This window comes from Mustela erminea, chromosome 19 (genome assembly GCF_009829155.1).
Source record: "Mustela erminea isolate mMusErm1 chromosome 19, mMusErm1.Pri, whole genome shotgun sequence".
Classification (NCBI taxonomy): Eukaryota; Metazoa; Chordata; class Mammalia; order Carnivora; family Mustelidae; genus Mustela; species Mustela erminea.
The window spans coordinates 60,234,593-60,260,524 of record NC_045632.1 but is presented as its reverse complement, the minus strand read 5'-3'; the positions used below and the strand labels follow the sequence as shown (position 1 = coordinate 60,260,524).

General features: G+C 51.6%; 1 protein-coding gene across 1 annotated transcript in view; it reads left to right on the top strand.

The window, feature by feature from the left end:
* ANKRD11 (ankyrin repeat domain 11) overlaps window positions 1–25,932 on the top strand; it is a 177,203-nt gene continuing 151,271 nt past the window's right edge. Inside the window, exon 1 of the mRNA XM_032323915.1 lies at window positions 1–406. The gene's annotated coding sequence lies outside the window, so the exon portion shown is untranslated. The remainder of the gene's footprint in view (window positions 407–25,932) is intronic.

The window sequence follows — 25,932 nt, the reverse complement described above, 5'->3', positions numbered from 1 at the left end:
CGTGTGCGGGCGGGTGTGCGGGCGCGTGCGTGCGCGTGGGGCCGGCCGGCCGCGGGGATCCGGCCCCTCCGAGAGCGGTCGTGCTGCTCTGTCTGCGGGTTCGCGGTGTGCGGCCGGCGGAGGCTCGGTCCTGCAGGAGGTCTGCTCCTGCCCGGGCCCCGGCGAGGTCTTCTGCCTGCGGTTCCTCCGCAGAGCCCGGCTCGCGCCCCAGCTTCCCGGGAGTTTCGGAGGAGGCTTTGGAAGGTTGAGCTGCCCCGAGGGGCTGTGTTGGAAAACCACTTTGTCTGCAGCACGCGTGGGCTTCGCGATTTCTACGGGTTATGGGGAGTTTCACGTGCCTTCGCGAGAACAGGCTGGTTTTGCACATTTCCCAGTAGAAAAGTCAAATTTCAGTCTTTTTTGTAAGGTGAGAGTTTTTAAAGTGATCTGAGCAGTGTCCTTAACGTTCCCTTTCAACCGAGAGTGAAAAGGGTGCACAGTTGTGGAATCGCAAAACTTAGAATCTTTTGGTCGTGTGGGGGATTGATGAGAGGCATTCAGCAAAAACGGTGTAACGCGATCTTGCTGGTGGAAAAAGCGCCATTGACACGGTGGCTATTTTTGGTGTGTGCAGACCCAGTCAATGGCATAACTTGAATAGTTCTAAATCAGAGACCCTGAGACTGTTGATTTGATGCCTTTGGGACCTTGATTTCTCCTACTAAATGTTGCTGTCCTGGAAGGCTTGCTGTGTTTTGTGTCTTTTGAGACTGATTGCACAAGTGCTGTGATATTACTTTGAAACTGAAGTTAAAAAAAGAAAAAGGGAAAACATCTTGCTCAACTCGGATTGTGATCCTTGAGTCGGATCCCTATTTTGGTGCTTCCTCCCCGCACCCTCCGTTCAGCTGTTGTCCTGTCTTGCTGTCGTTTTGTGCTGGGGAGCAGGATCTCGGACAGGCCGCGCCTCCTGAGTGGGGTGGGAGGAACCAAAGACCAAGTAACTGTGACTGTTCCTGTGTTTGTGCCGGCCTCTTGAGTTCGTTAAAAAGCTGCCCCAAAATATTGCTAAATTTGATCCAAATGTGAGACTTTCACAGGTTTTTAATTTTTTTTTTTTTTTTAAACTATGGGAAAAAAACCATAAAATTTACCAGAAGTTTGTGTTGAGAGGTGCCCCACAGCCTTGAGTTCCGAGCATTTGCAGTTCTGACTCTGGGTGGGCTTGCTCACTTGCACGGCCCTGTGGGGTGTCCTCTAGCCCCTCCGTGGACCAGACATGCTGATCCCACTGCCCTGGCAGCGTCTTTCATCTCTCAAACCAGACGGGCTGCTTAGGACCAGTGACTGTCATGTTAGCTGTAATTGCAGTGTTGATACAGTGTGACAAGTAGAGCTTCGCGCGGGAGTTAAACCATGCTATTTGTATTTGAGAAGATTTTTCAAGAAGCTTTGTGTGCCTCTGTTTTTAAGTACACTTAATATGATATAGTAAGGTTACGTTTTATCTACTGTAACAAGAGAGTTATTTTGCATATGGGCAGTGAGCCCATTATCAATTAAATAACGTAATTAGACAGTGTCAGTAAATGCTGGTTCAGAGCATCATCTGCATTTGTTGCCGAAATAAGTGTTTTGATCTGTCCATTACCCTGTGTGAGTTCCTTCATCCCTCGCATGGTAAGCATAATGGATGTGCTTCCTTTTTTAATAGCAAATACCTGCTTGTTAGTAGGTGAGAGGGAGGATACTAGCCTGACTGCACCCTGTGTCAGTGTGTTGCTGCCCTGTACTCGTTGCTCTGGGGGGGGTTGAGCTTGGCCTGCTCCATAAACTTTTTTGTGCTGTTCGACTTCTTCAGTTTTATCTTAAAGCTGTATGAGAGAGGGTGTCAGCCCTCAGCTCCTGGAACTCCGGCAGTTAGAGCTGATCAGTGTAGAAAGCCTAAAAGCCTTAGGAAATGACCCACTTTGACAACGGTTCTGTTAATTCTTTTTTTTTTTTTTTAAGATTCTATTTATTTATTGGACAGACAGAGAACGCAAGTAGACAGAGGCAGGCAGAGAGAGAGGAGAAAGCAGGCTCCCTGCTGAGCAGAGAGCCCGATGTGGGATTCGATCCCAGGACCCTGGGATCATGACCTGAGCCGAAGGCAGCGGCTTAACCCACTGAGCCACCCAGGCGCCCCTATTCTGTTAATTCTGATGAAGACATTTTTGTTAAGAAGTGGCTCTTCTATTTGATGGTCTTAGTCATGGTATCTTTTAAGCTAAGTCAGACTGAACTATGTGTTCCCATGTCTGTTTTTGTTATTCTGTGCTTAACTCTGCTTCTCCTACACGTTTAATACTCTATTTAAGTAGTGTTTTATATATACAGGAGAACTACGGATGTTATTTTTATGGTAAGGTCCCAAGGGATTATTAACAACCTAACCCTGATTGTATAATTACCCCCCTCCCCGCCAAGTCCCCTCTGTGATCCCCTATCACTCTGGCCTTACCTCCTGATGCACGGGCTACATGGGCCCTCCATTTCCTAGACTGGGACATGTGCCTTGTTCTCTCATGGCCTCGACACATGCTGGTCCTCTGTCTGGGCCAGGGTCCGCTGCTTGTCCATCGTTGTCTCCCCTCCAGATGGACGAGGTGATTCCCTCTCAGCCTTTGGGTCTTAGTTAAATGCTTCCTCTTAGCCTTCTTAATCATCATTCCCAAGCAGTGAGCCACGCAGCTTAACTGGTCAAATGTGTCACAACTGGTTTTCATCTGTCCCTGTGAAAGAGGGCTGGACGCTTAATGACAGTAGGAATGGTTCCTGGTCACTCAGGGCCCGCTCTGGGGTGTGACATTAGTCAGGGAATTGGTTCAAGAGATAGTTGTTGAATTGTTTAAAGACTTTATATAGAAGTGTTTGAGTAATTTTGGAAGGAGAAATTTGGGGTCATGAACTTTCATTTATTTGATTGACTGGGAAGAATGCTACGTGATTTCAGCCATTTTCTCATTTGTTCTCATCATAAGTTTTCCTTTACAAGTTAGGTAAAGGTGTGGGACATGGCTTTTACAATTGGTACAGGACAGGAGATAAAGGAAAATAATTAATGGGAAAGTTGTCTTTGTGAAGGAAAAAGCCTCTGGAAGCAGTTTTAGTAGGACTGCTGCTTTTGGGGGCCAAGGTGAAGGCTTCCTGAGTGTATAATTGTTTGCTGCTGCTGTATTTCATTTAGAACTTTGAGCCCCTTCTGGCCCCTTGTAACATAAGCAGTGGTTTAGCATGATAGTGGAGTACTGGGAAAGTTTGAGCATTTTATCTTTTTTTTTTTTTTTTAAACCCTCCCAAGCTATTGTAATAAAGTTCCTGAGCTTCGAGACCATAGCTTTAGTACAAATATAAATTCTCCGGAATAGAGGTGGCCTTAAGATCCCTCTGACCCCAGTTTTACCATTTTTATTTATTTTATGTTTTAGTTTTAGCATTTTTTTTTAAAAGATTTTATTTATTTATTTGAGATAGAGACAGTGAGAGAGAGCATGAGAGGCGAGAAGGTCAGAGGGAGAAGCAGACTCCCCATGGAGCTGGGAGCCCGATGCGGGACTCGATCCCGGGACTCCGGGACCGTGACCTGAGCCGAAGGCAGTTGCCCAACCAACTGAGCCACCCAGGCGCCCTAGTTTTAGCATTTTTTAAAAAAGATTTTTATTTATTTATTTGACAGACAGAGATCACAAGTAGGCAGAGAGGCAGGCAGAGAGAGAGGAGGAAGCAGGCTCCCCTCGGAGCAGAGAGCCCGATTCGGGGCTTGATCCCAGGACCCTGAGACCATCACCTGAGCCAAAGGCAGAGGCTTAACCTACTGAGCCACCCAGGCACCCCATAGTTTTAGCATTTTTATTTTTTTAAAAAGATTTTTATTTATTTATTTGACAGACAGAGATCACAAGCAGGCAGAGAGAGAGAGGGAAGCAGGTTCCCCGCTGAGCAGAGAGTCGGTGCGGGGCTCCATCCCAGGACCCTGAGATCATGACCTGAGCTGAAGGCAGAGGCTTTAACCCACTGAGCCACCCAGGCGCCCAGTTTTAGCCTCTTTAAGAAGAGATTTTATTTTGAGAGAGAGAGAGACCCTGACCTCAAGCGTGGGGAGGGGCGGAGGGAAAGAATCTCAAGCCAACTTGCCGCTGAGCAGGGAGCCAGAAGAGGGTTGGATCCCACCACCTAAGCAGGTATCAAGAGTTGACTGCTTAACCGGCTGAGCCACCCAGGTGCCCCTAGTTTTAGCATTTTAATGAAGAAAAAAGTAATCTCTGGGCGCCTGGGTGGCTCAGTGGGTTAAAGCCTCTGCCTTCGGCTCAGGTCATGATTCCCAGGGTCCTGGGATCGAGCCCCACATCGGGCTCCTTGCTCGTCAGGGAGCCTGCTTCTCCCTCTGCCTCTGTCTGCCATTCTGTCTGCCTGTGCTTGCTCTTCTCTCTCTCTGATAAATAAATAAAATCTTATAAAAAAAAAAAAAAGAAAAAAGAAAAAAGTAATCTCTTTGGAGGGAAATACACCCAAATGGAATTGTGTGTTACCCCCTCCCTTTGTGTTCTGTAATGTTAGGTAATTGACAAAAAGGTTGCTTTTGAAAAGACTAATTATGGGTATAATTTGGGTGATAGAGACTTGAGATTTCAGTTTGAATAACTGTGTTGAATGTGTGGTTTTAACGTTTTAGGTAGTAAGGGGTAAGGGCAGTTGGTTGTGGTTGAAAATATCTAGACACCGTTCTAAAACTTAAGAAATCCCACAGTTTTGAAGCTGGTTCAGTGACTGAAGAGTTAAGTGCATTTTCAGTGTGAAAGTAGAAGGAGTCTGTCCCATTACTTCAGCTGAGGTTTTCAGGGGCTGAAAGGGCTGGAAATACTGTCCCCTGGGCCGGGGCTCGTGGAGCGCCCCACCCCAGCCTGGGTTGAGGTGCTAGTGGGCGTTCCAGTGTCCTCACTGGCTGGCGGGGGGGCAAGACCCAGGTTGCCAGCTCTGCCCTTGGCATCTGGCAGTGAATTATTTATTATCATGAAAATCTGTAGGCACTCATTTTCCGAGTGTGCGTCTGTTCACTTTATAAAAATGTTGGCCTCTTCTCAACATAAACTTTTTTGATCACTTAGATCAAAATTTTTTGTCAAGATTACATCAAATTCATGAAATCCCTCTGTCTTCCAATTAGTTGTTTAACGCTGTAAAATGGGACCTTTTAGAACGGCTGGAATTGAAATTTAACTTGTAAATGCTTAATAACTTTGGGATATCAGAGGTTAGTTTTCATCTGAAATGTAGCAGATAGATTTCTTTTCTCAAGGCATTAAGTGCCCCCTACCTCCCGTTCTGCTGGCTGGCGCCAGAGCGGGAATGCTAATGTCCGGGAAGAGTGACTATTTCTAAGTAATGAGAAGTTGCGTAGGGTGCTTGATTCTTAAGGTTTTGGCCAGAATTGTGATTGTTTTATTTTCCACTGCATTCATAGGTAGCGAAATGAGAAGACTTTCGCTTAATTCTGTATGAGTCATTATGGCTCTACTGTGTAAACTTAGCTAAAATAGAGAAGGTGAGAGAAGCAGTGAGGAACCCCAGTACTCTTGGGAGGAGAAGCCTTGCTTCATGTACCACGTTTCTACATGTGGTTTTACATCCTGTAAAACAGGAAGTTAAAAATAAAAAACAACAACAAAAAAACCCCAAAGCAACACTCTTGGTGGAATTTTCTTTTTTAATTACAAAAATGGCTGGCTAATTAGAATATGTGGAGAATGCTTTTATTATTATTATTTTTTAAAAGATTTTATTTATTTATTTATTTGACAGGCAGAGATCACAAGTAGACAGAGAGGCAGGCAGACAGAGAGGAGGAAGCAGGCTCCCCGCCGAGCAGAGAGCCCGATGCGGGACTCGATCCCGGGACCCCGAGATCATGACCTGAGCTGAAGGCAGAGGCTTAACCCACTGAGCCACTCAGGCGCCCTGGAGAATGCTTTTAAAACAAACAAATTCACTCACCTTTTGGGTGATAAAACGCAAGCCCAGCCTTACGGGGTCTGAAACTGCCAAGAACCTGCAGTCCTGCCGCTGGTTCCGACTTCAGGGAGTGTGTAGCCTTCATGCTGGAGGGAGAGGATTTGGATTTCCGTTATAGGTATTTCCAGTCCTTTGAGAAGAGTTCATCTGAGATTTGAAGTTTTTTAGTGTAGAGATTAATACATTAAATATGCTAACACTCAAAAGTTTTTCTTGAAGGAAAAATTTTCTCCAACACTTGAGAAAGGAAATCTTTGAATTGTGTCCTGTGTCTTAGCCTGACGCGTAGAGAAGTCAGAGTCACTTTCACTGCGAGTTTGGTTGTCAGCAGATGGAACCTTAATGGGATTTCTGTGGGAACTTTGTTTCTCTTCAGTGAAGTGCTTCTATCTGATTCTGCTACACTTGGCTTCCCATCTGATGGCGGGCTTGTAAAAGATGACTGACTGTGCTGAAGCTGTTTGAATGTTTTGAAAAAGGACTTTGAAGTAAAGACTAATGGAACAGTGAGGTGTTAGAAAGTTGGGGAGGACATCTTTGTCCTAGAATTAACTTCTCGTCTCCCGTTTTCCTTTTCTTTTCTTTTCCTTTTTTTTTTTAAAAGATTTTATTTATTTATTTTAACGAGAGAGAGAGAGATCACAAGTAGGCAGAGAGGCAGGCAGAGAGAGGGGAGGAAGCAGGCTCCTCACCGAGCAGAGAGCCTGATGCGGGGCTCGATCCCAGGACTCTGGGATCATGACCTGAGCCGAAGGCAGCGGCTTAACCCACTGAGCCACCCAGGCGCCCCACTTTTCCTTTTCTTGATAGTTTTCTTTGAAGTCCCCAACTGTGTTGTGTCCAGGGGGTGGGGCGGAAGGCGCTGCAGGGTGTGCCGTGTGGGAGAGGTGACAGGAGGCCGGCCGGGTCTGACGACTCGTGCGCCCAGCGTGGGGAGAAGCGCACGTTGTTCGTTGGTGCTGCCGCTCACGTTCTGTAGCTGTAACGCGTGCCCGGGCTTGGTGGTGTCGGTGCAGCTTGCTCATGTAACGGTTCTGTTGATGAGAAGACATGAATCTCCCCCGACGAAGGCCAGGGTGTTGGTAGGGCGGGTTCCTCCTGAGGGCTCCGGGGGGACTCGGTTTTCTTGCCTCTTTCGTCTCCAGGGGCTCTCCACCTTCCTTGGCCTGTGTGCCCTTTCTCCACCCTTAAAGCCAGCGGCGTTGGATCTCTGGCCCTCCAGTGTGGCCCCCCTTTTCTGCCCCGTCTTCTGCCTCCCTCTTCCACTTTGGAGGAGCCTCGTGATTACTCGGGGCCCCCGGATAACCCCGGCTCTGCTCCCGGTCTGCTGCCGAGACCTCAGCTCCGTCTCGTCTGCAGCCTTAATTCCCCTCTGCCTTGCGACCTGTGATGCCCACAGGCCCAGGGATTAGACTAGGGACTCCTTGGGAGCTGTGTTCGGCTGGCCACACTGGGTGTCCGTGGATGCGGTCACAGCGGGTGAGCTTGGGTCCGGTTGTTGTGCCGCCGGCTCTGGTGCTTTGTCTCGGTTCCCCAGAACTGACTTGTCCAGCCAGTGTAGCCTGGCGTCGAGGGCAGTTAGTAAGTGTGGTAAGAATACACGTCCTGCACGAGGTTTTGTCTTTTTTTTTTTTTTTTGAGTAGTGTTGTCTTTATAGAAGTGGTGGAAGTAGCAGTGGGAGGCGCTGCTCTCTGTCCTTTCTCCAGGCTTCTGGATGGTGACATCTCACATCCCACTGCTGAGGTGGTCAAAGCTAAGAAGTCCATGTTGGTACATTCCTGTGTTTGATTTGAGGATTTTATTTACTCAGTTTTTAGAGAGAATGGGGAGCGGCACAGGGAGAAGCAGACTCTCCGCTGAGCAGGCAGCCCGATGACTCGAAATTCGATCCCAGGACCCCGAGACCGTGGACATGAGCAGAAGGCAGACGCCCAGCTGACGGAGCCACCCAGGTGCCCCTGGATGGCACTCTTTTTTTTTTTAAATTTAAAGATTTTTATTTATTTATTTGACAGACAGATCACAAGCAGGCAGAGAGGCAGACAGAGAGAGAGGGGGAAGCAGGCTCCCCGCTGAGCAGAGAGCCCGATGCGGGACTCGATCCCAGGACCCTGAGATCATGACCTGAGCCAGAGGCAGAGGCTTTAACCCACTGAGCCACCCAGGTGCCCCTGGACGTCACGCTTAACCAAAGCCCTAACTTTGTTTGGATTTCACCCATTTTTGCTCTGAGGCCCAGGATCCCACATTATATAGTTAGGTCTGTTTAGTCGCTTCTGTGATAGTTTCTGAGGTCTTTCCTTGTTTTTCACGGCCTTGGCAGTTTTGAAAAGTACAGTCTTTGTCTCTGTGACTTTGTGACCATTTACCCACCTGGCACAGTTACACAGCAGGACAGCTGACTTCTGGTTTCTCGGACTGCTCTTCCACATGTGGACTCCTGTGTAGTAGAATAGTCTGGGATCTTCTCGCAGCTGGAGCGAATTACCTGGCTTGTGGAGGGGTCCCCCAAGACTAGATGAATGTAGCTTTTCCCACTTTACTCCGGTTTAGTCACTGTTAGCTCTTGCCCACCCTGCCCGGCTGTGGTGCGACGCGCGAGGAGGCCCGAGACGTGGCCCCGCTGGAGGCTGGCGAGGAAGAGAGGCGCTAGGGAGGGACGCGAGCGAGGAGTCCGGGGAGAAGGCACGTCTGGGTCTGAGGTCTGGGAGACGTCCTGGAGGAAGTGTTTTCGAAGAAGCCGTGAGATACCAGCGTGCAGGAAGCAGGGTGAGGCCATCCCAGACTGTGGGAAGCAGTGGCAGATCGGCCGTGATGCAGGATTGTCAGTAGACCTGTTGGAACACGTAGTCCTTGAAGAAAACAGTAGCAGATAACGCCGGGAAAACGGACAGGACTCCAGTTGTGTAAGACGGGGCTTGCTGAGAAGGAGGCATCCCGTGACCTGTCGCAGGAGGCGGTGTGTCTGAGTGTGAAGGTGGTGCACGGCCCGATGGCGGTCACAGTGGCTCCGGGAGAGGGCTTTGTCATGCTGCTGGGGCTCAGCTCCCGCGTTCACGACACCAGGAAGGACGGTGTCTCGGAGCTGCTGCTCCTGGAGGCAGGTGAATGCCAGGTCACCCGTGTGTCTTCTCGTTTGTCCTTCAGCACCCCCCCCCCCCCGCCCTCTGCTCTGCGTCTGGACAAATGATGAGGTTTGAAAGAGTTCTCCCCACTGAGGCACTGTTGTAAAAGTAGCAACAGCATTTTCCAGGGAAGAATGTAAAACAGCTACTTAGAGGTGGATGATGGGGTGCGCGACTCGTAGAAATACAGCTGACGTTGAAATGAGTAGCAGAAGTGCCCCTCCTAGAAAGGTCCCTGTGGAGTGGGGTGCGGGGAGCAGAGCCTGGGGGGAAGGCCTGCCAGTGGGGGGCAGCCTCCTCGGCACGGGGGGGGGGGAGGCTCTGGCATCAGAGAAGGGTGGTGTGGTCCAAGACACTCCTCCGAGGATCCAGAGAGCTGGAGCGGGGGCTCTTCCAGTGGGCTCCGCAGGCCCCATGTGGACTCGGTGGTGGTGTTGGTGCAGACAAGCTGGAAGACGAGAGGGGAGTTGATTCAGAGCGGGTGCAGTGGGGCGGGCAAGTGACGGGCGGCCTGGGGACGGGACGGCAGAGGGGATGGAAGGCAGGCAGGAGGGGGTTTGGACTTGGTCTCAGGCCTGCAGCGTGCCGCCAGGGACGCCCGCGACAAACCTACTGCTCCTGTTCTCCTGGGACAGGCTGACGGGCAGAGGCCAGGAGCCTGCCCCTCTCATGTCCAAGACAGTCTGGTCAAGACCGCATACACTGCCGGCCAAGGGTCGTTGTCGTGGGCTCACAGAGGAGGGCCTGGGGATTTGGGGTTGGGAACCAGCCTGCTGGCGCGGTGTGGAAGGGAGGCGGGTGCTGTCTTGTTCCTTGCCCAGGTGCTTTGTTAGACTCTTCTGTTTTTAAGATTTTATTTTACTTGATTTTTAAAAGTGGTTTTATTTGAGAGAAAGAGAGCAGGAGCAGGCGAGGGAGAGGGGAAGCAGTTTCCATGCTGAGCGGGGAGCAGGGTCCGGCGCTCCGCGCCAGGACACTGAGATCAGGACCTGAGCTGAAGTCAGGCGAAGTCGGTTAAGACTGAGCCTCTCAGGCACCCCGATTTTCTTTTCATTTTTTCAGTGATCTCTGCACGTGGTGTGCAGGGTTACAGCCCTGGACGTAACATGAATGGCCTACAGCCCCGAGATCAGGAGTGCCGTGCTCTTCCCGGCCGAGCCGGCCAGGCGGCCCGCGCTTTGGGAGACTCTGGTTGGACTCGGGTCTTTTTGGGTTTTACCTGGACCAACGCGCGTATAAGTAGGTGCCGGGTCAGTGTTTCGTGTTAGGGACTTAAAAAACGGGCTTATGGGGGCGCCTGGGTGGCTCAGTGGGTTAAGCCTCTGCCTCCGGCTCGGGTCATGATCCCAGGGTCCTGGGATCGAGCCCCGCATCGGGCTCTCTGATCAGCGGGGAGCCTGCTTCCTCCTCTCTCTCTGCCTGCCTCTGCCCACATGTGATCTCTGTCTGTCAAATAAACAAAATAAAATCTTAAAAAAAACCCACAAAAAAACAGGCTTATGGCCCGAGGAAAGGAAGAACGCCTGTGAGGAAATCCGGTCCGTGTGAGGAGCACGAGCTGTTTAAACCTGTGCAAGCGCAGTTCGGTGCGGGGGGGAAGTACCCGGGTCCCTCCAGGCCGAGGGCGCACCCGTCCCCGTGTCCCCCGGCGGGCAGGGCGGGCGCACTCCTGGGGGTGGCTCTCCCTGCTGGCCGCGGGGTTTCTCCAGGACTCAGTGGTTCAGTGGCGGCCGCAGGTCGGGAGGGAGGGCGGGAGGCTGTGCGGGAGCGGCCAGGCCGGCCGCGGGGTGGGCTTCTCGGGGAGCTGCCTCGGGCAAGGGCGCCCTGCGGGGCGCGGGTGGCGGACGCTGCCGCTCCGCCTTCAGACTCTCCACGGCCACTGCTCTTGCCTTTCCGCTGGCGGCCGGCCGCGGGGTCTCCGGCGGAGAGGGCTTCGTTCTGTGTCGCTAGCCCTGCCCCAGAGCCAGCCCTGCCGCCGGTTCTCTTCTCTTCCCTCTGCTCTTCGGTCGTTCTGTCTCTGCGTGTAGAAGCTACCCGGCCCTGCGGTCTTGACTTATCAATTCCTGGTGCGGCGCCGCCCGTGTTGGGTGACTGTGGCCCTCAGCCGGGGCGGGCAGCCAGAAGGTCCCTGGTCCCCGCGGCTGCTCGCCCCAGCTGGAGCCGGCTCCTTCTCGTTCTTGTTTATTTGTCCGGGGAATCCTTGGAGAGCCGTGATTTCAGGTGCGCGGTATAGCTGCGTGATTTTTTCATTCCTGTATGGGCCTGTGTCTCAGGTGTTACAGTCTAGTCAAGCAATAAAAATTACTCCTTGCATTGTAAAGTGTAAGGGTCAAGTGTGTCCCAGATGTTAGTTACGTTAATGTGTTGTGGGCATCGTGTTGTCACTTGCGGTCTCTCTTCTTGACTCATGGAGCTTTCTTTAATCAAGACGTTCAGGCACAACAAAGGAAACGATGAGCAAAACAAAAGGGCAGCTTATGGAGAGGGAGAAAATATTCGCAAACTGTGTATTTGATGAGGGGTTAGTATCCAAAAAATATTAAGAACTCATACAACTGAATAGCGAAAGAAAAAAGAGTCCCAAATAACGCAGTTTAGAAGTGGACGATAGAACCTGAGTAGACATTTCTCCAAAGAAGGTCTGTGAAAGGCCACAGATGCGTGAAAAGATGGTCGGCAGCGCTAGACAGCACATCTGTTAACACGGCCGTTAGGAAACACACAGGAGATAACACACGTTGGCCCGGATGGGGGAAGAGGGAACCTCGTACCCTGCTGGTGGGAATGTTAACTGGTACAGCCATTACGGAAAACAGTATATGGAGGATCCTCAAAAAATAAAAATAGAATTACCATATGATCCAGCAAGTCCACTTCTAGGAATATATCCAAGGAAAATGAAAATACGAACTCAGAAAGATCTCTGTCTGCGCACTCCATGCACTGCAGCATTGTTTATGGTAGCTGAGATGGGCGGACAGTGAGTGTCCCACGGGCAGGTGAGCAGATAAAGACGTGTGTGTATTGTATATATACGGTGAATCAGTATTCAGCCGTAGAACAAGTGAAGAAATCTTGTGGCAGCGCGGAGGGTCCTTGAACACACTGTGCTCTGTGAAGTAAGTCAGGCACAGAAAGATAAATACTGTATGATCTCACTTAAATGTGGAATCTAAAAACAACAAACTCCTAGAAAAAGAGATCAGACTTGGGGTTACCAGAGGCAAAAAGTAGAGGAGGGGGAAGGTGGTCAGAGGCAGAACCTTGAAGTTAGAAGATAAAAAAGTTCTCGGGATGTGATGTGTACGCCATGGTGACCAGAGCCAGCACTGTTGTATGATCGGGGCGACGGTTGTTAAGAGTAAGTCCTAAGAGTTCTCATCACAAAGAGAAAAGAGTTTCTCTCTCTCTCTCTTTTTTATTTTTATTTTTTTAAAGATTTTTATTTATTTGAGTGAGAGAAAGAAAGAAAGCAAGAGAAAGCACAGAGAGGGTGAGGGCAGAGGGAGAAGCCGACTCCTCGCGGAGCAGAGAGCCTGATGGGGGACTCTGCCCCAGCACCCCAGGATCATGACCTGGGCTGAAGGCAGGCGCTTAACTGACTGAGCCACCCCGGTACCCTGGGAGGCATTTTTTTCTTTCAGCTCACATTTGTGTTATTCAGAAGGCAGAGCCGCCTGGTAATACGTGTTCTTCTGTTGCCACTACTCGGCCCGGAGGTCATTACCTGACACCTAGAAGTCAGAAGGACTTGGGGAGCCGGGCGGTACATTGTCCATACAGTCGTTAAAGGTGTGTTTGGGCCATTTCGCGTGAGGGCGCATGTGTGTCTGCGCAGGACGGCTCCGTTCAGGAGGTTTCGTTTTCTGTACTACCTCATTGCAGAAAACTGGGAAAGCTCAAGGTTTCCTTTTGTTGAGGTGTGGCTCTTTGATGTGAGGTTATGGGAGTAAGGGTGTTCATCAGGCACGGAGGCTTGTTTATGGGAGTCCTGCTGTGAAATCGCCTAGGAAGGAGCGGCCCGGCGCTGATGGTGCCGGGCATGTGCTGAGAACCGTTCTCCGCCAGCCCCGGGCTGTGAGGAGAGAGTGTAGGCCTGAGGTGGAGACTCCAGCACGAGTGCAGGGACACGGGGACACCGGTTGTGTGAGAAGGACCTCCCGGCTGCTCCTTGGGCACGGTCCATGAGGCCCGAGAGCTGGCCTCTTCGGGACAGTGTGCTGACTTGGTGAGCCCAGGGAGAAGGATCTCAGGTGGGGCCGGAACGTCAGGTTGGTTAATGCTCTAGGGGTCTGTCTTCTCTACCAGCGTGTTTGCAATCGGTCGTCTTATTTTTTTATATAGATTTGAGAGATTTCAAAAGAAAAATACACCCCAGCATTTTGGCTTTACTCATGTTCGACTTTCTGTCTGTCCCCGTGGGGGCGGTGGTTCGCAGGTGCGCTCCTGTCTGTTGGACCCTGGCTCTCGACGCCCAGCTTGAGTCATGGGGGTGTTTCTTGGCCGGTGCCTGTCCGCCCCGAGGGCGGCCCCAGCGTGTGCTGTTGCCCACAGTCCAAGTCCAGGCTGGCTGAGCAGGTCACGGAGCTGCACCCACTGGTCCTTCGTGTCCTGGCAAAGACTAGTTAGGAACTGTTCCTGAGAAAGTAAAACTTGGAGTGCCTGGGCGGCTCCGCCAGTTGAGCATTGGTCTCCTGGTTTTGGCTCTGGTCACGATGTAATGGGTCGTGGGATCGAGCCCCCTGCCAGGCTCTGCTCAGCCAGGAGTCCGCTTGGAGAGTTCCTCCCTCTGCCCCTCCCCACTCTTTCAAGTAAATAAATCTTAAAAGAAAAAAAAAAGCAAAACTCCAAATCAACTTAATAAACACTCCCCACATTAAATCTGTAAAAAATTTTTGCTTTTCTTTGGAAGCCATGATAAACCGGATGCAGAAGAACACATACTAAGAAGCAAATGTGGGGTCCGATTTTTAACATTTAAAATGCATCCGGGGGCGCCTGGGTGGCTCAGTGGGTTAGGCCGCTGCCTTCGGCTCAGGTCATGATCTTGGGGTCCTGGGATCGAGCCCCGCATCGGGCTCTCTGCTCGGCAGGGAGCCTGCTTCCCCCTTCTCTCTCTGTTTCTCTGCCTACTTGTGATTTCTCTCTGTCAAATAAATAAATAAATAAAAATCTAAAAAAAAAATAAAAAAAAATAAAATGCATCCATCGTATTTAATAATTCTGAAACTATTCCAGCGTGTGTCCTTTTCCATGAAGCACAGTTAGTCACATCCAGAGGTGTGCAGTCGCCAGTGCTCTGCAAACTTGAAGGAAGAAAGAAAACATGCACACTGCTGGTTACGGTCTGTTAAGGAAGAAGGGTAACAGCCCTGACATCAGTGTTCTGGGTTCTTATTATCAAGATTTTGATACTTCTTCCTCATAGTTAAGCACTTGATAACAGGTGAGTCAGTTTAATGAAAGAGGTATCTTTATTTTTATTTTCTTTTAAAAATTTATTTAGTTATTAGAGAGAGAGAGACAGATCACAAGCAGGCAGAGAGGCAGGGAGAGAGGAGGAAGCCGGCTCCCCGCTGAGCAGAGAGCCCGATGTGGGGCTCGGTCCCAGGACCCTGGGATCATGACCTGAGGGGAAGGCCGAGGCTCGACCCACTGAGCCCCCAGGCGCCCAGGAAGAGGTATCTTTAGATGCGGTAGGAATACACTAGTTAAGAGAAGGGTGATCCTCCTGTTTTGTTTTGTTTTGTTTTGTTTTGAGACTGTTTGAGAGGGAGCACAAGCAAGGGGAGGCGCGCAGAGAGCAAGATAAGCAGAAGCAGACTCTGTGCTGAGCAGGGAGCCCGGCACGGGGCTGCATCCCAGGACCCCGGGATCGGGACCTGAGCCTGGAAAGCTTCACTGACTGAACCATCCAGGTGCCCAGGGGTGGCCCTCATTTTAATACTGTAATTCTTAGTCAGGTTTTTAGGGGCTGTTTTGGAACGTTCCTACATCCTGGTGTTGATTTTTGCCTCTGGAAGCCTCCGTCTGGTGCCACAGTAGCGCACTCCCGTGAAGCTCTTCCTGAGCTGCGAGGGTGTACCGTGAGGCAGTAGTTACCATTCCTTTGCATGGAGAAAATTTTGAGCGTTCCCAGACTCAAAAAAACCTCTGTAGGCTTTTCTGGTATCTCAGGATGCCTCTTGCTGTGCAAATCGAGACTGTGGAGACGCGTTGGGATTCCGAGTGTCGTTCCTGGGGAAGGAGCTGCCTGGGCGCCGTCCCTCGGGGTGCTGCCTCTGTCATGGCTTGCTGCAGAGCCAGTGCCGAATTCTCTTTTTGCTTTTTCTGCTCTCTTCTGTGAAAATGAAAATCCTCTTTGGATTTCTTTTGGTCAGTGAAAACTGGAACCGACGGAAGTGTTCGGTCACAGCTCAGTCCGGTAACAGTTGGGTAACGGCTGCGCCTGTCCCTTTCGGCTGGCGCTCTCCGGGTAGTTTGCTGCAGTGGGGGTTCTGACCTGGATCTCTGTGTTCATAAACTTTTCGCATCTCTTTTTGTATTTTTTTACTGTGGTAAAATACAAATAACATAAAATTTACCTTTTTAACTGTTTTTCGGTGTCGGATTCTCTGGCATTAAGTACGTCCACATTGTTGCGTAACCATCACCCTGTAGATGTCCAGAACTATCTTATCGCTTCACGTGGAAGCCCTGGCCCCATTGCCCCTTCCCCCGGCTCTTGGTAACCACCTTCCTCCCGTGTGTGAACGTGATGACTCAGGTACTTGATGTCAGTGGGATCCTTGGTGTGCATTTGTGGCCTGCTGATTTCACTCGGGATCGTGTTGTCAAGGTTCACCCGTGCTGTAGCAGAGCTTCCTTCCTTTTTTAAGGCTGACGCGTATTCCGCTGTAGGTATGGACCAGTGTTGTGCATTTGTTGAGGAGCGCTTGGGTCTCCATGTCAGCCGTGGTGGAGAGTGCTGCTGTAGATCCTGCTGCGACAGACCCCGAAGTGGGATTGCCGCTTCATATGGTAATTCTGTGTTCACCTTTTTGAGGAACTGCCAAAGTGTTTTCCACAGCAGCTGCACCAGTAACACATTTTTTTAAAGGAGCATTCGTTTGTGACTTTTTATTATAAAATACACAAAAGTAGACAGATTGGTAAAATGAACATTCTGTTTGTATCATTTAGATTTAAGAATTATCATTTTGCTATATTTGCTTTATTATTTTGAAGTTTAAAAGAATTTTTTTTTTAAAAGATTTTATTTATTTATTTGAGAGAGAGAGAGAGAGCATGAGCGAGGAGAAGGTCAGAGGGAGAAGCAGACTCCCCGTGGAGCTGGGAGCCCGATGCGGGACTCGATCCCGGGACTCCGGGATCTGACCTGAGCCGAAGGCCGTCGTCCAACCCACTGAGCCACCCAGGCGCCCCTTGTTGAAGTATTTTTTAAAAGATTTTAAAATTTATTAGAGAACAAGAGACACACCACTGTGGGGGGAAGGGCAGAGGGAGAAGCAGGCTCCTTGCTGAGCAGGGAGCCCGACACCAGACTCAGTCCCAAGATCCTGGGATCATCACCTGAGCCGAAGGCAGAGGCTTAGTGGACTGAGCCACCCAGGCGTCCCTTTGAAATAGTTTTTAAAAGTCTATTTATTTATTTAATTTTTTAATATTGAAAGATTTTTATTTATTTGATAGAGAGATCACAAGCAGGCAGAGAGGCAGAGAGAGAGGAGGAAGCAGACTCCCCGCTGAGCAGAGAGCCCGATGCGGGGCTCGATCCCAGGACCCTGGGATCATGACCGGCCGAAGGCAGAGGCGTTAACCCACTGAGACTCCCAGGCGCCCCAAGCCACCCAGGTGCCCCCCTTTGAAATATTTTAAAGCAAATTGCAGATTTGCAAAAACTTCATGTAGGCCGCTTTCTTATACAGTCATGTGACCTTTGTCACAGTTACCAGAATAAATAATAATTTTCTTTCATCTAATACCTAGTTTATGGAATACTTTTATTTATTTATTTATTTGAGATTTTATTTATTTGACAGAGACCCAGCGAGAGAAAGAGGGAGAGAGAGAGAGAAAACACACAGGCAGAGCGAGTGGGAGAGGGAGAAGCAGGCTTCCCGCCGAGCAAGGAGCCCGATGCTCGATCCCAGGACCCAGGGGATCATGACCTGAGCCGAAGGCAGACAGATGCATAAGGACTGAGCCGCACAGGCGCTCCTGGATTACTTTTATTAATTGGTTTTGTAAGCACCTGTTCAGTCAACTTGAGCAGCAAGTCCGTGTTTTCTCCCCTGCCCCCAACCTTTTAGCATGAGACATTTCAGAAATCCAGAGAAGCATGACAACCCATGAACTGCCGTTTGCCATGTTTGCTTTGCCTGCCCCTGCGTCATGTGGTTGGACACTTGAAAGTGCGATGTCAGCCCCGTGACACAGCACCCTCGCGGACCTGTTGGTACAGGGGCCGCCCCTGCACGCCGCAGCACCGCAGCACGCCCAAGCAGTCATTTGATCCCGCACAGTCCACTAGGTCCCTGATCCTCGTTCCTGCGTGTGTGCTGGTCATTCCCGTGCTCGCCTCAGTGTCCGGTAACGCTCCTTGCTTGGCTTTTCTTCGTGAGTCCAGACAAGTCATCTGTAGACCGGAGGGCATGCTGGAGTTCTCTGGGATTTTCCTGCTTCTGTCGTTTTATTTCTTGTCCTGTGTTCCTTGTAAACAGAAGTTTGGTTGAAACATTTTACCTACATGGGTAAAATTTTTGGTTCAGAGTAGTCATATAGTGACAAAGGGTACCCTATAGATTACTTCCCGGTTGCAGAGGGCCATGTGTTTCTTTGTGTCTGCCTTTTTTTTTTTTTTTTTTAAAAAAAAACACGTGTTTCTTTGTAAGTGGGAAGACCTGGTGGTGCCTCATTGACTAGGCGACCTGACTCAGGATCACGGATGCTGATTGATGGCATCATATAGGAGATAGTCTTACCAAATGTTGAACCCGAGTCTGTATTAATGACCATACGCAATGAGAAAACCTTGCTTGGATCCTGGTTTGGAGGGAAGGAACAAAATGACTTTTTTTTTTTTTTAAGATTTTATTTATTTATTTGACAGGCAGAGATCACAAGGAGGCAGAGAGGCAGGGAGAGAGAGAGGAGGAAGCAGGCTCCCTGCTGAGCCGAGTGCCTGATGATGGGCTCGATCCCAAGACCCTGAGATCATGACCTGAGCCGAAGGCAGAGGCTTAACCCACTCAGCCACCCAGGTGCCCTGAACAAAATGACTTTAAAAAAAAATGTTTTGGGTTATATGTCATTTATGTCTCAGTGAGAAAATGGGGGTACTTGTACATTTAAACATGAACTAGATGGAGATGATACCAGTGATTGTTGATTTGCTTATGTAGGAGGATTCTGTGGTTTTGTGGGAGAGAACTTGGCTCCACTGGGAAGTAGGTGGAAGAGGAGAGGGGGTGTGAGCCCTTGAGTCTGTGTCGGGCTCGCACGCGTGCCCTGTGCCAGCTTCGCTCTGTGTCACCTGTTCGTGTCAGCACTGGGGGAGAGACACTGGGCAGGTGATGGCTTCTGTGCTTCGCGTCTCGTCCGCTCGCTCAGACGTGTCTGCACGCTGCCCCAGCGTCCTTCTAGTGAGAGATGAGACCTCGCCGGACTAAAGGACTTTTTTCTCACTTTGTTTCTTAAGCCACTTATTTTTGTTAATACATGCTCATGAAGTGGATTTCCACCGTTTCTCCTGTTTCACCCTTAACTAGCTCCAAGTTCAGTGAGCTCCGTGCATTACGCATCGCCGGCCGGACCTTGTCGGCTAGTCTGTGCACACATGGGAGATGGGTCTGCCGAGAGAGCTGACGTCGGGGCCGTGTCTGCTCTGCACCCCAGATCTTCTCCCGTCCCCAGGGTGCCGTATTCCTCGGAAAGGACCGAAAGGCCGTGTTGTGGAGAGGAGGGAGGGGACGGCATGCTCGGACGTCTGCTTCCCGGTGAGACCGCAAACGCTGGACGCGGTTCCCGATGAGGCGTTGAGGACACTGACAGATGTGTATGTTAGGGGACTTAGGTCTGGCTCGCTTTGATTATACAGAGTATGTAAGTAACTTGAATTCTAAAGATCTTAAGGGGGTAGAGGTTGGCTCGAATTTTCAGGACAAATAGAAAACAGAAGTCTCTGTCCTTCGAGCTGTTAAGACTACATGGTGATAAATGGATTGATTCTGTTGTGAGAACTAAAATTGTACATTTTCTTATCTTTGCAGTTTAATTTTGTTTTGTTTTTATCTTTATGTTTGCCTTTCCCCTTGAAAATAGTGATTTTCTTTGTGTTGGCTGGCATGGGGGAGTTTAGGCTCCAGGTCCTCAACCTTCCGGTACTGCCCTGGAGGCGGCTGCTTCCGCACGCCTTGAGTGTCCTTGCACGGTGGCCTTGTGAGTGTGGATGAGGGGGTTTGCGCAGGGGGTGCCGGTGCGCTCTTGGGGGCCCAACTCTGGGGGTCTGTTGTCTGAATGCACACAGAGCTGCTTTGTGTTGTCGGTCATGGGGGCATGAATGTGCCACAGCTTCCTTCACGTGCTGGTGCTGGTGGCAGGTCCTGTTTGCAGTCTCACAGGGACCGGATGATGTCCTCGTGGATGTGCGCAGGTACTGTCCTAGGTGCTGGCACAGGGTCATCGGTGATTACACTCGTGAATTGGCCAGATCACTTTCAGTTGAGGTTGTGCTGGTCGCGCTCACCAGTGATGTCTGCGTGCTTCCAGTCTGTGTTCAGAGACCATTTACCGCTCCGTGTTCTGGGTTTCAAAATGACCTTGGCTCACAGGCAGTAAAATTCTGACCTTTGAGAGAATTGTCACACTGGCCATCCTTTCTGTGTGGGTTGAAAGGGTTCATTCATGAGGGACTGGTGTTTGGTGGGTATTTACGGAGATTTCTCTATTTCTGTCTAGGAAAGGCTGAAATAATTAATGGTTAAACAGTTAGTGTTATTAAAATTTGTCATGGGGGCGCCTGGAGGGCTTAGTCGTTGGGCGTCTGCCTTCGGCTCAGGTCAGGATCCTGGGATCCTGGGACCAAGCCCCACATTGGGCTCTGCTCAGTGGGAAGCCTGCTTCCTCCTCGCCCACTCCTGCTGCCTGTGTTGCCTCTCTCACTGTGTCTCTGTCTGTCAAATGAATAAAATCTTTAAAAAAAAAAAAAATTTGTCACGATTGTAGTTTCTCCACGCACAGTGGGCTTTGCATGTCCAAACAGGATGGGGGACGCCCTTGTGGACCCCACGGAGCGTGGAACGGTGCGCGCCGGGAGGGCAGCCACCCGCAAAGCCCGCGAGTAGCGGGTGGTTCTCCGCGGGGGTTCGTTTGTGGGTACGGACGAAGCGGGCGGCATCTCTTCCACTGTCTTCTCTGAAGTTGGAGGAGTTTCCGGAAGCGCAAGTGGACTTGGGAAGGGTCCCCGAGTCAAGGAAGGGGTGGCGGAGGGCCTTGTGTTTGGGGAATGGAGGGGCTGATGGTGACTCTGGTCCCCTCTTCTGCCTGTGCGTGGTGCGGCCGGGGTCATAGTGGCAAGGGCAGGAACAGGGCACTAGAGCCTCTTTCTGGAAGAACCAGTTACCCACTGTCGGGCGTGAGAACAGGGATAAGAGTGTCTGGGCAGCCCGGTCCTTGCGGCTGGAAGTCTCGGCGTCTGTGGCTGCTGTTGGGAGAGCCCCGCCCTGCTGAGTCAGGAGGGGCCGGCTTGCCTGGTCTGGTCAGAGGCCGGTGTGGGCCCTCAAGGTCCAGACACCGCTCTGGGTTTGGCCAGGTTTGGTCTGTATTCTTCATGCTGACATGTAAATAGTCATTTCATCATTGCAAAGCAGGTCACTTTACTGTTCTGTAAACAAGCTAAGAAGCGGGAGTAACGTGAGATACTAAGAGTTCGGATTCTACCTGGTGGGTGTTTGTGGCTGGGTTGTTGAAGGTTGCGACAAGCAAGAGTTAGCTCTAGGGATGTTGAAGACAAAGTCTTTTGAATTTTTTTTTTAAAGATTTTATTTATTTATTTGACAGACAGAGATCACAAGTAGGCAGAGAGGCAGACAGAGAGAGAGGAGGAAGCAGGCTTCCCTGCTGAGCAGAGAGCCCGATGCGGGGCTCGATCCCAGGACCTTGAGATCATGACCCGAGCTGAAGGCAGAGGCTTAACCCACTGAGCCACCCAGGCGCCCGGTCTTTGGAATTTTTTAAAAGATTTTATTTTTTTAAAAAGAATTTTTGAGAGGGAGAGTGTGAGCACGCAGGGGTGGGGGAGACAGAGACAGAGAATTTCTAGCAGACTCTGCGCTCAGTGTGGGGTTCGATGTCATGACCCCACATCATGACCTGAGCGTTGGATGCTTAACCCACTGAGCCACCCAGGCACCCCTTGATTGGATTTTTTGACAGAGGATAGGTCGACAGGACCGGAGTTGGGTTTGTGATTATGGTTTGCTGTGACAAGGCTTTGGCTAAAATTGTTTTTTTCTCAGAATTTGTGTATTCTGTCTTGTCTTTGATTCCCTCAGCGGTCTAACCCTAACTCTTCCCTCTTTTCAGACTTCAGAGGGCATTTTTCTTGCTTGATGCAGATACTAGACCAGAGATCAGAGCTTTGATTTGGTTGTAATTGCTCTTGTGATAGCTTTTGCCTGTTCCCTGATTTTAAAGTGGAGGACCTGACGCACGTTATTGATAGTAATTTTAGTATTCATAAAATAGCTTTCAGACTTCTGGTGTGAACAATATAAAATTATTTTAGAATAGAAGGAAGAATGATTGTTTGTGGGGGTGGTGATTGATTAGCATTATTGTCAGTGTCCTGTCTAACTAGTTCTTTATCAAAATGTTTTTCCTGACTGTAAGATTTCATTGTGATGGAGAATGATTTTATGTAAAGCTGCTTGCTTTATAGTTTCTCTCTGGTTGCTATGGAAACACTGCAGTGTGGTAGCCGGCGCTAATCAAGTGCTGGGTTTGCCTTTCTCCTCCCCAGCTACAGCCCTCTGAGGCTCCCCAGCACTCCCCAGCCCCCCCACCCAGTGTGCCCAGCGCTTTGCAGGCGCAGCGGGGCTTGGAGGGGAGGCCCACATTGTCTTCTTAGCTCCTCCTGTCATGTCACAGAAGTATCAGGAACTGGACGATTAGAATGGTGTGATTTTCTTTCCTTGAGATTAATGGTGGGGGCTTTTATTCTTTGGCCGAGTGGTCATGGGTTTTCCTCATACCCGCGCTTGTCTGTAAAGCCCCTCCGGCTCTTGAAGACCCCTTGAACCTCTCTGCTTGTCCTGTAAGGTCCTCTTCCAGGAGCAGTCGGGCGGCCTTGTGGAAAATCACGACTTAAGTGAGACCTGCTTAAGTTTGTCGTGCGTTGTGACCGTCCCCGCTGCCAGCCCCTCGTTGAGGTCCTCCTCTCCCGGCAGACGCAGGGCCCGAACCCGGGCCAGGGAGGCCCCGCGCGCGCTGCTGAGGGAGGAGGAGGACGGGCCGCGGATGGAACCCAGTCCCTTCCTGCTGGGCCAGAAGCGTCTTTGGATTTGAAGGTTTAAGTTAGATGTTTTTTTTTTTTAAAGATTTTATTTATTCATTTGTCACAGAGAGATCACAAGCAGGCAGAGAGGCAGGCAGAGAGAGAGGAGGAAGCAGGCTCCCCGCTGAGCAGAGAGTCCGATGCAGGACTCGATCCCAGGACCCTGAGATCATGACCTGAGCCGAAGGCAGAGGCTTAACCCACTGAGCCTCCCAGGTGCCCCTTAAGTTAGATTTTAAATTAGACTCTTTTGTGAACCGTACGTTCACAGGGCTGGTCACACCCCTGGTGGGATGCCTCATGAATTACATCAGTAATTTTGGTCTGTTACGCCTTGTTCATGGGTTAGGCTTGGTGGCAGACTTCGGCCTGAAGGGCAGCGCCCCGTGGAATTCTGGAGAAAACCTTGCCGTGCAGCGGTTGCTGGGAGCCGCAAGGTCGGTTACATTGGTTGGCGTGATCTGAGTCCCGGGTTGGAAAGAACACTGAGTTCCGAAGTGCTTCTCTTGAACCTTGTGTCTGGGGGGCCTGCGCCCTGTTACTGTCTGTGTGTGGAGGCAGGTGGTGTGGGTCACGCGCGTGGGCTGTGTGTGTGCTGCTGCACAGCACGTGGCCACGGATGGGGGCGCCTCAAACCCCACCCTGTCCGCTGCCTCATGGCCTGTGTGGGTGAGGAGTCTGGGGTGCCTTCGCTGGGTCCTCTGCTCCCGGGGTCACTTGGTCACGGTGTCGCGTAGAGGCTGGAGTGGGGCGTGCTCTGCCTCCAGGCTGTCCGGCTTGCTGGAAGAATCTACTTCCTGGGGAAGTCCCTGTTCTGTGCTGTCACCTGGATGTCACCTGGAGACCGCTCTCGGTCCCTAGAGGCCCCTGGAGCCCTCTCTGAAGCCCGCGGTGAGTCTTGTGCTCCTGTCTGCTAAGACAGAGTCCCCCAAGGCAGGATGTCACCTCGGGGGGCCCGCACACTAGCCCTGCTGCGCGTGCAGCCTAGTCACGGTCACATCCTGTGGGTCAGAAGCAAGCGCAGGTCCCAGCTAGTCCACTCCGGTGAAGCAGGCTGCGGGGAGGAAGGGTGCGCAGAGGTGCGGCCCCTGGGATCGCCTCACAGTCTGTCTGCCGTGTGGGCTGTCACTGGAATGCGGGCTTAGAACTGTCAGTCCCCCTGCGGTCCTGGGCCGGCGCCCCTTTCCCCGCCCTCTCCGGGCAGTGTCCGTGCCGTTCACTGCGCTGTCGGGCCCCCTGTGTGGGCGAGAGCGGAAGCGAGGCTGAGGACCCCGGCTTGGGTGGCGGGGAACACTTGCCCTGCGGCCTCCTGGTGTTTCCCTCTGCCTCCTGGTCTCACCTGTCCGGCGGCGCTCAGGTGGGGACGGTGACACAGAGGGCGTGGTCAGCGAGCCGGGGAGGCGGGGCTTGTGGAAGGCCGGTCGGAGCCAGGCGGCCCCGTCCCCACGCGGCCGTCCCCACGCCGCCGACTGGCTGTGCTCAGGAGTGCGTGCGGGGCTCTCGCTCTGCAGTGGCCTCTCGGATGACCTCCTCCTCCGGCCTGGGCTCTGCGGAGTGGGTGGGACCTTTGGTGGGGGGCGTCGTCTGAGGCCTTTTGCATACCACTGGCCGCTGGTCGCTCTCACTCTTACAGGTTTTCCCGTGTGTGCACTTAGGTCTGTCCCATGGTCCCTCCCTCCTCCTGGCCCTGCTGCTTTCCCTTTTGTAACTGCAGCTGCCCTGACTTGTCCCTGACACTTCCACACAGTTACCAAAGCGAGTTTGAAAAACAAAGATCTGCTTCTCTTCTGTTGCTCTCCTGCTCGGAGAGAGAACGCCCGTCTCCCAGGTTTTAAACGGTGCGGTTTCTGCCTGGAACCCGCTTCTGCCCGCGTCTCCCCGGCGACGCGTCCTCACCCTTCAGGCCTCTGCTTCCCAGCCGGCCTTCTCCACCTCCTGGCATAGCTTCTTTGTTGTGTGTGACTTGTGCCTCCATTCGCTGACATTCTCTTTGTCCTGGGGTGCCCTCTGCTCCCCCGTCTGGTGACCGTGTGCGGCTCTGTGCTGCAGCTGTCCTTGGGTGTCTTCCCGCGGAATGAGGCAGACCAGGGCTGGCCACACCCCTGCAGGATGCCTCCTGAGAGTGTCGCTGCCTGATGCAGCGGCTAGGGAAGGAGTCTGTTTGTGACCCCTGGGTCTCTGGCCGTCTCGACTCCCCTCGCTTTGCATTTACTTGGAGTGTTAGTAAGTCTGCCTGCGTCTGCCTCCCGGGTCTGCTGTGTGCGTCGGAGATTCTGTCCTGCAGCAGCTGTCCGGATGTCCTAGATGTCGCACCGACTCCAGAGATGCTGGTATCCTCTCCCGTTCTTGTGCAAAAATAAAAGTGTAGGTGGTGCCTGTGTTTGGAACGGAGGGCCTGAAGCCCACAGCCTCGCTCGCCTCCTGGCGTCTTCCTGGGCCGGTTGCTCTGCGCCTCGGGATGGTTTGCGCGGCAGGTCTGGCTGTCGCGGCTGCAGCTGCTTCAGGCCCAGGGGGAGGACGGTCAAGGTCCTCTCAGATTCAGGACCCTGAAATGGTGCCGTTTGATGTCTGTCCCCGATCTTGATGCACTCCTGCTCCACTGGGATCCCCTTTACAAGAAGTCACGTGGCTGTCGGAGCTGGAGGAGGCCTTCCGCGGGGCCCTGGGGCCCCTCCTGGACAGCGGTTTGTGTGGCGGCTGACTTAGTGACGGACAGTGCCCGCTCACTACATGAGTGTGATTACAGGGACCCATTGGCAGGAAGTGAAGACAGTTTTTAAAAAATCAGGATAGGGACTCCTGGGTGGCTTAGTCGGATGAGTGACTTGAGCTTAGGCCATGACCTTGGGGTGCTGGGATCGAGCTCTGGGGCCTCATCTGTGGCCTGAACCTTTTGACCGCACAGCTCCTGGCTCTGATGGAGAACGCCCTGCTGTGGGGCGCCTCAGGGCTGCCCGGCCGTGGCAGGCTCTTCCTACTGTCTTGCGGAGCCGAACTCAACGGTTTTCCATGACCTGCTTTAATCCCCTGCTGCGCGTGTGTGTACCTGGGCACAAGGTCACGGTGCAGGGGTTCAGGTGCACGACCGTGTCAGGGTTGTGTTCAGCTGCTCTGAGGCTGTGAGGAAACTGTCAGAATTTCCAAATAGTATCTTGGGGGTTGAGTAGCTTGAATACAGAAGGAAAGGAAGTGGTTCCTCTGCTTTCCTGAGATTTCTCCGA